The 12187-nt window shown below is 43.9% G+C and overlaps 1 long non-coding RNA gene across 1 annotated transcript; it reads left to right on the forward strand.

Annotated features, from left to right (window-relative positions):
• Positions 1-1247: 1247 nt before the first annotated feature.
• On the forward strand, positions 1248-11056 carry LOC130520908 (uncharacterized). The gene is made up of 3 exons (XR_008949105.1): positions 1248-1418; positions 1625-4053; positions 9119-11056. It is a non-coding gene; the product is annotated as an uncharacterized LOC130520908 (long non-coding RNA).
• Positions 11057-12187: the final 1131 nt, after the last annotated feature.

The following is a 12187-nucleotide window of genomic DNA, read 5'->3' on the forward strand; positions in this document are numbered from 1 at the left end:
ACGCTGTAGATCTTGTCCAACCGCCCTGAAAGAACCCAAAATAGGAACATACGGCAGATAAACCGGTGCAGGACCAGAGGTTTGTTGCTTGTAAGCTGTGTTTTGCTCTGGTACATGTTGATTTTTATTTGTCTTCTCTCAAAATAATTGTTATTTTAGACTAAGGGGCTGCAGGTTATCAGAGACCAGCTGTGATTCTGTGGCCTCGGCTCTGAAGTCCAACCACTCCCATCTGAGGGTTCTGGACCTGAGCCACAACACGTTGCAGGATTCAGGAGTGAAGCAGCTCTTTTCTGGACTGGAGAGTCCAAACTGTAAACTGGAGAGGCTCAGGTCAGTCTTCATTTTTCTACCTATATACCAGCTGCTAAGATGGTGAAGTGAGGCTGTTCTCAACACGGCTGTGATGCACCACATTAAAAAAATTCCTTGTAATATCGTGAATTCAGGTCTGACCCAACTAAGAACTAACGTAGGTTTAGTACTGACGCAGATAACATGCAGACCTGCACCGTATGACCTCATCCTGCATTTTTCAGATTGATTAAGTGCAGCTTATCAGAGATCAGCTGTGACTCTCTGGCCTCGGCGCTGAGGTCCAATCCCTCCCATCTCAGAGAACTGGACCTGAGTTGGAACCAGCTGAAGGATTCAGGAGTGAAGCTGCTCTGTGGTTTTCTCCACTTTCCAAACTGCCGACTGGAAACTCTGAGGTAAACACCATTCTCAAAAATGTCCATTATTCCATCTGAGGGTCCTCACACTTTCTGAGTGTGTGTGTTGTGCCCAGTTCCTTCAGGAGGGAGGGCCACACGGGGACCACTTATTCATGATAAATTGATTTAAGGACAATGAAAAAGCCAACAGATGGGAACCAAAATTAGACAAAACTACTTGAGGGTGCCTGGTAGACACCAGCCAACGAGGAGGGAGATGGTGAGGGAGACAGGAAGTCATCTAAGACAGGTTGTGCCTTTAAAGATGAGCCACAGGTGAGATGGATCTCCATGATGAGATGGGAGGGAAAGAGGTGGGAGAACCTGGGAAGAGTGAGGGCCAGAACAATATATATTCTCCTTTGGAACAGTGCAAACCTGAGAGGTTGGAATTGTGGTAATTACATATTACTATCATTTTTTAACCTGTAACTAAATTAAATATTTACAGATCATGCCTTTGATTAACCTTTCAGATGAATACTGGTTTCACTTATAACCTTATAAAAGTTTCCCTTCTTTATTTAGACTAAGTCGCTGCAGTTTATCAGAGACCAGCTGTGATTCTGTGGCCTCAGCTCTGAAGTCCAACCTCTCCCATCTGAGGGTTCTGGACCTGAGCTCCAACACGGTGCAGGATTCAGGAGTGAAGCAGCTCTGTTCTGGACTGGAGAGTCCAAACTGTAAACTGGAGAGGCTCGGGTCAGTCTTCATTTTTCTACCTATATACCAGCTGCTAAGATGGTGAAGTGAGGCTGTTCTCAACACTGCTGTGATGCACCACATTAAAAAAATTCCTTGTAATATCGTGAATTCAGGTCTGACCCAACTAAGAACTAACGTAGGTTTAGTACTGAGGCAGATAACATGCAGACCTGCACCGTATAACCTCATCCTGCATTTTTCAGATTGCTTTACTGCAGCTTATCAGAGATCAGCTGTGGCTCTCTGGCCTCGGCGCTGAGGTCCAATCCCTCCCATCTCAGAGAACTGGACCTGAGTGGGAACCAGCTGAAGGATTTAGGAGTGAAGCTGCTGTCTGATCTCGTAGAGAATCCACACTATGGGCTGAAGACATTGAGACAGTAGCTGGTTGAAGCCAGTCAACTCCCGCTCATCTGCTGCATCACTCACTGACCACTGGTGAAGAACATCTGTGGAAACATCTGCCGTCTACTCCCTCCATAGATGAAAAATTCATTTTTTAAAAAGCACTGGTGGACTTTCAGGAGATCAGTCGATGGTCGACAAAGCAGAAGCAGCTTCGCCTTGAAGTTAAATTAGTTCCTGGTATCACACAATGCTTCTTTATAAAGTTCTAAATGGCTCCTCGGCCACTCTTATAAGCATGAAAACATTCTCTTAATTGTCTCTTCAAATGTCTGTATTATACGTTACTATTTTACATCATGCCTTCAGAATCTTTAGGGTTTAGTATTTACTGTCTCTGTGACATGGAGCATTGGAATATTTCAGCTGCAGCCAGCAAAAACCCATCAGAATGACGGCTATCGGTGGGAACCGCAGGTCATTTGACTTTAGTCAGTCTGGTCAATGTTATAGGATTTATTGCAATCTAATAAAAACTATGAATAAATGTGGGAAATAGGAAATAAAAAGAAGTAAAATGACCAAATAAAACTCCCATGAATACTGTAAATTTAAAGATGTCAAGAATGGAATATCAGCTCAAATGGAATCAAACATAAAGGGAAAAGGCCTCCTTTAAGTTTACTGCAAAAATAAACACAAAATCAAGAGCGACACGCGCCAAAAACCTCTCATTCTCTCTTCTGTCTCCACTCATTCTTTTATATTCTCTTAAGATAATGGGGACGGGGTCGTGTGATAACAAAACAAGCTAATTGGGGACTATATTTTTGTTGCAAGAACTTTGGCTCTTCAGAAGTTTCTATGTTGGCTTCCACAGATTGTGCATCCACTAGAAACTCAGTGTTTTTGAGGAACTACCAGGAGTGGCTGGAGTGGAGGCCAATGACGCTATAGCTACATATAGCTACATATAGATCACCGTTATCCTCAACCCAAAAGACCACCAGTTGGCGCAGCAATACTAAAGATAGGAGGTTGTTGTCGTTGCGCAGACGCGGAGTGATATCACGCACAAACGTGCCCTATGTTCTATATACCGTATGTTCGCGACCAAAGGGCGCACCGTATTAAAAGGTGCAGCCTCAGTTACGGTGCTATTTCTGTATTTAACACATACATCAGGCGCTCCGGATTATAGGGGCGGGCATGGTAAAACATACCACTACCATAGCTTAAAACATGCATGCTAGCGCGTATTTAGCAATTTTGCAAAAGCCGGCAAGTCGAACAACCGACAACAATGTTTCCAAAATTAAAATGTTCTTATTTTTCGTATTTTGTTATTAAACCCTGGAGGGCTGAAGCAGGACCGCTGTTAAAAATGTATCAGTCCGCGCTTCCAGTTCTGGTGCAACGTCCAGTTCTAAATGTATGAATCCGCGTATTGACGTTTCAACGCCCCATCAGTAAACGGAGAGATTTGGATATAGTCCCCCTGAGGTGGTGTTTTTAGAGCAGTTCTTAGCAACTTTCTCTTTGCCTGATAAGAGGTCCAAACATTATTTCACTTCCCTATAAAATACTCTAAAATTTGCCATTCAAGATCAGATACCAGCAGGTATAATTCATCCTCTAAATTTTCACAATTTCTTATTCTGTCAGGCTGTTTTTAAACCTTTGTGAGAAGAATTATTGTTGTTGTTATCGTTTCAATGCTATAGTGAGTATAGTAAGTAGATTTAGAATGTTTAAGGAATGTTTAAGAAAAGGAATGTATGAGTGTTTGAACCAAGTGTTGAAGCTGTTAGGTACCCAGCACTGAGAGGTATCATGTTCAAGGACACGAGGAAGTCGTAGAGATGGGAGGAGAAGGAATCATGAAGTTGTTTTGATACAATGTTGTGTGAACCAAATAAAAGAGGAGAGCGAGCAGCAGACTGACGGAGTTGAGAGAGGAAGCTTGAACTGCTCGTCAGCTCTCCCTTGCAAGGCCACCTGTTGTCTGTGTGGTTGATCTGAGTCTAGTAAACGAACAGCGCGGGTGACCAAACATCACCCTCACAAAAATTGGTCCTTCGAGCCGGATCCCAAGACCTGGAGAGGAGCGCCGTGGGACGACCGAACGCCGAAGTCTGCGCAGCCGGAGTCAAAAAGACGTCCGAAGTGAAAGACCTTTCATCACGAGTTGACGGAAGGCCGGTCTTCGTCCCTCCCAGGGCGACCATCTCCAGTGACGGGAAGAAGGCACTAAAACAACTCAGAGAGAAACCATAGCGACAACGGAGTGAGTATAAGACACAAAAAGCGCTACACAGAAAATACCGCGGTATTGCCTGCCTGGTCATCAGGAGAGAAGCAGAGGCAAGATACACCCGCCTCCTCGGAGGTAGAAGCTTGGTGTATACTCTCCTGATTAAAAAAGAGGGGTTATAAGGCCACGGCGGAGGGACTGAACTAGATATCCTGTATGGATTGAGGGTTGTTCAGTCGGGAGATCAGGCATCTCCACTCAAGTACATAAAAACTGATAAATAAAGTGCAAACATGGGCAACCAACATTCCACAAAAGGTGCTGAATTCGAAATCCCAGCATCATGTAAACACATGGAAGACAAATATCCAGGTTCATGCTCATATGTTCAGCTGTGGATGACTAACTTTAATTGGGATGGTAACTTAGACAGGCCAGGCAATATTATAAAATTAAAAGAAGTTACCATACTAACGGTACTGAAACACAGCAAGTCCTCATGTGCGTTAATGGCAAGAAATGGGGCACTGTTAGAGGAGATTGGGTCCCAGTGGATCCAGCCACTCAACAACCATGGCAGCCTAACAGCCAAGAACTAAATGACAGACTTGACAGACTGTACGAGCGCATGCGAACTACTTTTACCAGACGAGCTGACTACAGCGCCATTACGGCCACGAGACAAAAGACTGACGAAAGTTTTGAAGACTATAGCATGAGAATGAAAGATGTGTTCCGAAAAAATAGTGGAATTCCGTATGCGGAAGAACCAGAAGGTCCCTACCAACAGCAGTTAAAGCAAGCTATACATGGGGGATCAAAATCAGAGATAAAAACCTGGGTAGAGAGACAATTAGTTGATTTCGGAACTAGTAACCTAAACCGCTATGAACAACATGCTATGCATGCTGAAAGACAATGCCAAAAAAGTAAGAATCAATCAACAGGCATGTTTTTCAATGCCAACCCTCTCCCAAGCCGAGGCCGAGGACGTGGGCGAGGCCGAGGCGGAAGGGGAGGAGGAGGCAATTTCAGTGAAAAAGATCAGTGTCATTATTGTAAAAATTATGGACACTGGGAACGTGATTGCAGAAAGAAACAACGTGACCAGAGATACAATAGAGGACAGCAGCAAGGTTCTAATCCACCTCAACAATGACTAGAACCGGAAAAAGATGTCACAAAAATTAAAACAAATCAGGGCACAAAATTTGACCAATTTGAAAAAGATGACTTAGAAGATGTTTTAGACTTAGAAACCATCTTCCTGTTTGCTGAAGGCAAACCAGAAATACAACTGACCGTGTTAGGTAATTCTTTAACATTCTTAGTAGATACGGGTGCAGGTAAATCAGTAATTAGAGATCCAATAGCCCTGGCACCAACTTCTACACAGATTTTTGTGAGATCAGCAAATGGTCTCATAACTAAAGAAAGAATGTCAGTTCCTGTAGATGTTTGTGACCCTGTGAGTGGAATCACACTTAAAGCTCCTTTCGTGATCTCCACCACATGTCCCGTAAATCTGTTAGGAAGAGATCTTATCTCTCAGCTTCAATTGATGATTCGTACCACAGCCGAAGGAGTGTGGTCTGTAGATAGAATGGTAAATCTGTGGGTAAGAGAAGGAGAGATGTGCAGTAAATTTTGGTCACTTGACATTCCTGAAAAGCAGCCCCCTCCATTTTTGACCCAATCACTATGATATATGGTAAAGCTCTGTCATACTTACAGCCTGAAGCCCAGCTCCACAATCAAACTGACCTGCATGTAACCATGCACGTGGAGCGCACTGGTGGATTCTGTAAATCAGACCCACACGGCACATCAAGATATGCAGAAAAGTTTGCTAAACTCAAAGATCCACAAATGATTGTAATTATGCACCTATATGTGTGTGGTCAGACAGCTGTCTGCACAGCAGGAGCCTTTCCACCGAAGCAGCAGCACTATTCAAAGTGTCAGGTTCTGTACCACATGTTTCTATTGCTTGCTAAACCGCTTAAGAAAAGATGGCAAGACTTGGGATGTGACGTAAAACACTGGAGCAGCCTGCCCTATAGGCCTAAGGGTGAGGTTGATTTTAATGATCAGTTCCAGGTGTGGCGCATTCCCCTTAAAACATGGTTGCTGACACATCCAGCAACGCACCTCACAGACCAGAGTTCATGAGAAGAAAACATCTTCCTCACGCAGGAGGAAGAAGAGAAGCTGAAGAGCTTCCCCCTGAATTATGGTCGGAAGGACCTGCAGATGTAGGTCTTATAAAGGATCAGAACCTGTAAAAATAATCCCTAAATCAGATTATAGACCATTTCAGAGACAATATCCCCTTAAGACTGATGCACAGGAGGGTATTGTTCCGATATTTAACTCACTGCTTAAAGCAGGAGTCATCAGAGAGTGTCCTGAGTCCCCTGTAAATACACCCCTATTTCCAGTAAGGAAGTCACCACCATCTACCGGCTGGCGGATGGTGCAGGACCTGCAAGCTGTAAACGCTGCAGTGTTCCCTAGGTCTCCTTTAGTCGCAGATCCATACACCCTGCTGAATGACTTAACCCTGAACATCAGTGGTACACGGTGATCGATGTATCCAATGCATTTTTCTCTGTACCAGTACATCCAGACAGCCAGTTTTGGTTTGCATTTACGTTTCAAGGACGGAGGTATACCTGGACAAGGTTACCTCAGGGCTACTGTGAGAGTCCCACATCTTTTCTCAGGTAATGATGTCATCGTTAGCTAAGTTTAAACCTCCTGTGGAAGTCAAATCCTCGTCTACGTGGATGACATCCTCATGGCGTCAAAAACAGAGGCAGATTGTTGGTCAGACACGCTAGCATTGCTACACTGGCTAGCCGCTCAAGGCCATAGATTAAGCAAAAGTAAACTGCAGCTGGTGAAGCAGAAAGTGATTTATCTGGGCCATGTTTTGACACATAATGGCAAAGCTATTCTCGAGTCGAGGAAAACAGCAGTGCTTGAAGCCCCAAAACCAAAACACAAGAAGCAGATGATGTCATTCTTAGGACTTGTGAATTTTTGCAGATCATGGATCTTAGATTATGCGAAAATAACTGCCCCTTTACAAGCATTGATGTATGATAATCCCTTAGCAATGACTGATGTGTTAACTTGGACCCCTGAAGCTGAAGAAGCATTTACACACACAAAGCAGGCCCTTGTAGGTGCTGGAGTGTTAAAGCTGCCAGACTATCAGAAGCCTTTTGAGCAGGTCGTAGATTGCAAAGGTAATTTTATGACTTCAGTTTTGTTGCAAAACACGGAGATAAGAGGCAGCCAGTGGCCTATTACTCCCACAAGCTAGATTCCGTAGTTTGTGCACTCCCACCATGCGTTAAAGCAGTGGTGGCAGCATCTGAGGCAGTAAAAGCCTCCGCAGGAGTGGTGCTATATCATGAGCTAACTTTGCTAGTTCCACATGCAGTGTCAATACTGCTGCTACAAAGTAAGATATAGCATTCCTGTCGCCCGCACGTCATCTTTCCTGCATGGCAGTGTTGCTGTCTCAGCCGAATCTGACGATTCGACGCTGCACAACCTTAAACCCAGCAACGCTGCTACCACCCACCGCGAAGAGGGACACCAGCACAACTGCCTGGATGAGGTCTCCACCAAGGTCCTGCCGCGACCAGATCTCAGTGATGTCGCGTTGACTACAGGACAGACACTATTTGGGATGGATCATCGAGAAAGGATGACTGTGGACGCACTAGAACTGCCTATGCAGTAGTCACAGCAACCGAGGTGGTGGAGGCGAAACCACTTCCCTCCTCCTATTCTGCTCAAGCTGCAGAACTCGTCGCACTCACACGTGCCTGTGAACTAAGCAAAGGACAAGATGTTACCATTTATACAGATAGTCAATATGCTTTTTCCACGCTGTTTGTGTTTGCTCAACAATGGAATTTAAGAGGGATGAAAACGTCGACCGCAAACCGGTCATGCATGCAGAACTGTTAAAAAAGTTATTAGCTGCAGTACAGCAGCCACGCAAAATAGCTGTATGTAAATGCACTGCACACACTAACAACACAGACGCAGTCTCACAAGGCAATGCCTTTGCTGACAGAGCCGCAAAGGCTGCAGCAAATAACAACACACTTCTTGATAATGAAGAATCATTTAGCCTAGAACCTGCAGATAATGATATTCTAAAAGAATGCAACAAAGTGCTCCAGAAAAAGAAAAGGCCACGTGGAAGAAGCGAGGAGCCAAACTGGATGATAAAGGACTGTTAACCATAGGAAACAAGCCAATCCTTCCCCGGAATATGCATAAATGGGCAGCATTAGTGAGCCATGGGCCATGCCATGTCTCAACAGGAGGGATGGTACAGATGGTTAATGAACATTATTATACTATAGGATTTCATACATACTCAAAAAATGTTTGTTCACAATGTGCTATTTGTGTAAAACACAGCCCACAGGGAGCCCTTAAGGCCCCTGCAGGCACTACACCATTACCAAATCATCCATTTCACACAGTTTTTCTAGATTTTATTCAGCTAACACCATGTGAAGGTAAACAATATTGTCTAGTAGTGTTAGATGGATTTACTAGGTGGGTAGAAATTTTCCCTACAGCAAAAGCAGATGCACTGACAGTAGCAAAAGTTTTATGTAGAGAGATCATTCCCAGGTTTGGCATCCCGAAGGTCATCTGGAGCGACAATGGAAGCCATTTTGTAAATGAGATAGTGAAAACTGTAGGAGTAACTTTGGACATTGATTTGAAGAATCACTGCGCATACCACCCTCAGAGTGCAGGTTGGTTGAAAGAGTCAACGGTACTATTAAGAACAGACTGAAGAAATGTATGGACGAGACAGGAAAGAACTGGATGTTTTGTCTCGACCTGGTGAAATTATGGATGCACATAACACCACACAAGAAAACAGGCATCACACCCTTTGAAGCATTATATGGGCGGCCTTATTGCCTACCATACTTTGCAACGACAAATGAGCTAAAACATGTTGAAGAAACAATAGCAGATTATCTGAAAAAAGTGTTACTTAACCGATGTGTGAATACAGTAAATGTTCTGCCTAGTCCTGTGTCTTCCACAGATTCCACCCCCCAGGAACCCATTCAACCGGGCGACTACGTGTGGGTGAAGAAGTTTGTGCGGAAGAGGTGGAACACGCCTAGATGGGAAGGTCCTTATCAAGTACAGCTGACCACAAAGACTGCAGTTCGAGTGGACGGGAAACTGTCGTGGATACACCTTTCCCATTGTAAAGAAACAGAAAATTCTTCCAGGTGAAGGCGAGGGAGCAGTGGCGGACTCTCCGTAAACGGCTGACGGCCTGTATAGGTCCAGCAACGGCTGAACCCCGTCGGAACCTGTGAAGGAGATCTAAAAGGAAATGAAGTTGTTCTTCCTAATTGTGGTGAGTGCTGTGACGGCGGGACTCGTGAGTTTTGGTCTTTGGAACTTCCGACAGGAGGGAGGTAATCAGGGACAGAAAGATGCTCTGTGACAGGATGAGAGCTACGCGCGCGCTAAACGCACCGTAGTTAGCCACTTAGAACATTCGTGGTTAGAACAAAATCCAGAGTCCTCACACACTTACAGTTTGAATACATGGTGGCGCTATGCTACTTTCACAGCTTGGACACAGAATCATTCAACACAGAGGTGTCCAGAAGGTTATAACTGTACATGTAACTATCCCGCTTTCGCGCCAGGAGACAAAGGCACGCAATTAGTGGATAAGGGATGGTGGTTATGTGGACACAATGCGTATGCAGACCTACCAGCAAACTGGTCAGGAGTGTGCTCCAGTACATCTCAAGGATCACACAGTCATAATTTATGCTGCTAATGCTAGATCTGCACCACAGTTGCGTTCCAGGAGAGATTTGAATGACGAGTTCAAACCACATGACTCAGTGTGGGGCACAGATGTACCACGAGAGTTTAAGCATTGGCCAACCGGAAATAAAGTGATCATGACTCTCTTTCCGTGGCTAGGAATAGGAAAGAACATATTGAGATTGGAAACAGTTGATTACAGGTTGAAAGTATTTACTAATTTGACAAAAGTTGCTCTCACAGGAGTCAAGGAAGAAATGACAGCGCTAAGACTGATGACCATGCAGAATAGGATGGCCTTAGATCTCATAACGGCCCCCCAGGGAGGAGTGTGTGCAATGGTAGGAGATTACTGTTGTACGTTCATCCCAGAGAATGATGCGGACGGTCACCTGATAGATAGCGCATTGAGAAATTTAACTAAACTACAGAGAGCTATGATTGACGATGGTAGTCCCCCACCAGACTGGCTTACAGGAATGTTGTCAAGGTGGAGGGAACTGTTGTTCAAGATAGGAATGATGATAGGGATAGTGCTGCTAGTATTAGCCATACTAGCTTGTTGTGTAGTACCTCTTGTTCGGGGTTGCATTGGCCGGCTCGTGGGATCAGCTGTTACTAGTACTTTGCTGCAGGTGGAAGAACAATCTCTACTGGACAACGATGAAGAGGAATCAGAAGAAGAATGGACAAATGTGATGCAAGATGTAAATGAAATGTTTAAGATGTCTTAAGCTGTACCCATGTTGAACTCTGAGTGTAAGAAATGTGTTTCTAGGAAAATGACGTAATGCATTTAAATTTCATGAAATGAAATGATGTAATACTGACAATGAGAATCTAGACGCATTTAACGATAAACAGGAGGGAAATGTGAGAAGAATTATTGTTGTTGTTATCGTTTCAATGCTATAGTGAGTATAGTAAGTAGATTTAGAATGTTTAAGGAATGTTTAAGAAAAGGAATGTATGAGTGTTTGAACCAAGTATTGAAGCTGTTAGGTACCCAGCACTGAGAGGTACCATGTTCAAGGACACGAGGAAGTCGTAGAGATGGGAGGAGAAGGAATCATGAAGTTGTTTTGATACCAATGTTGTGTGAACCAAATAAAAGAGGAGAGCGAGCAGCAGACTGACGGAGTTGAGAGAGGAAGCTTGAACTGCTCGTCAGCTCTCCCTTGCAAGGCCACCTGTTGTCTGTGTGGTTGATCTGAGTCTAGTAAACGAACAGCGCGGGTGACCAAACATCACCCTCACACCTTTGACAACATCAAATAAAGCACTCAACTGGTATTATGTCAGGCTGGTTTACATCCCATTAAAGAAGCCAGCAGAAATAAAGCACAACAGTTACACAGACTACGCACAATAATATAGAGGATATAAAAACAGTGTTGAGATGGGTTTGTGTCACTTTAGTAAAATCAAAGCATTTTTCTTTATGTGCCAGCAATGAACACAATCTAAGAAGTCTTTGACACTAAACATATGGAGCTCCTATAGAACAAACTAAAGATTTGTTGTTATTAAGATAAAGAAATGCAACATTTCCCCCAGAGAAGCGATGGCGATGGAAAAAGCCCTGGCTGTGTGTGTGCATCACAGCAGGCATGGGTTCTCCTCTCTGGAGTCATGCGGGGCTCCTTTGAAGGGCAGATGAGGAGGTTGGTTACAGATTCCCCTCAGAAAGATGATTACGGTGCCAAAGGTCATCACCGGGGTAACCAGGAAGAGGCAGAGTCGGTCTACTGTACAAGTGATGCCGCTCCAGTTATCCTTCTCCTGTCAGGACCAGACATTTACGCCACTTTTGATCTTTTTAAATCAGACTTTGGGTTGAGGACTCTGTTTGAACCCTCTGAGCTCATTGTCGTCGTTCTTGTTGCGCATGTGTTTAATGATGTCGTGGCTCCATCCACAGCCGGCTTGATCTCTGCGTACAGCTGATGGCTCCTCCCTCTTCTTGTGGTTTCACAGCTCCACACAGACACCAAAGCTCAGAACTCAAATGAAGCTACTGATGCTTCTATATCTCATGTGTTTAAATGTTTCTGGAAACGTACTGGCAGCGTGTGTGACTCGGTCATATGTTCATATATCCTCTTTCATATGTTATTAAGTCACATGTTCATATATCCTCTTTCATATGTTATTAAGTCTTATGTTCATATATCCTCTTTAATATCTTATTAAGTCATATGTTCATATATCCTCTTTAATATGTTATTAAGTCATATGTTCATATATCCTCTTTCATATGTTATTAAGTCACATGTTCATATATCCTCTTTCATATGTTATTAAGTCTTATGTTCATATA

The sequence above is a fragment of the Takifugu flavidus genome, unplaced genomic scaffold (genome assembly GCF_003711565.1).
Source record: "Takifugu flavidus isolate HTHZ2018 unplaced genomic scaffold, ASM371156v2 ctg582, whole genome shotgun sequence".
Taxonomy (NCBI): Eukaryota; Metazoa; Chordata; class Actinopteri; order Tetraodontiformes; family Tetraodontidae; genus Takifugu; species Takifugu flavidus.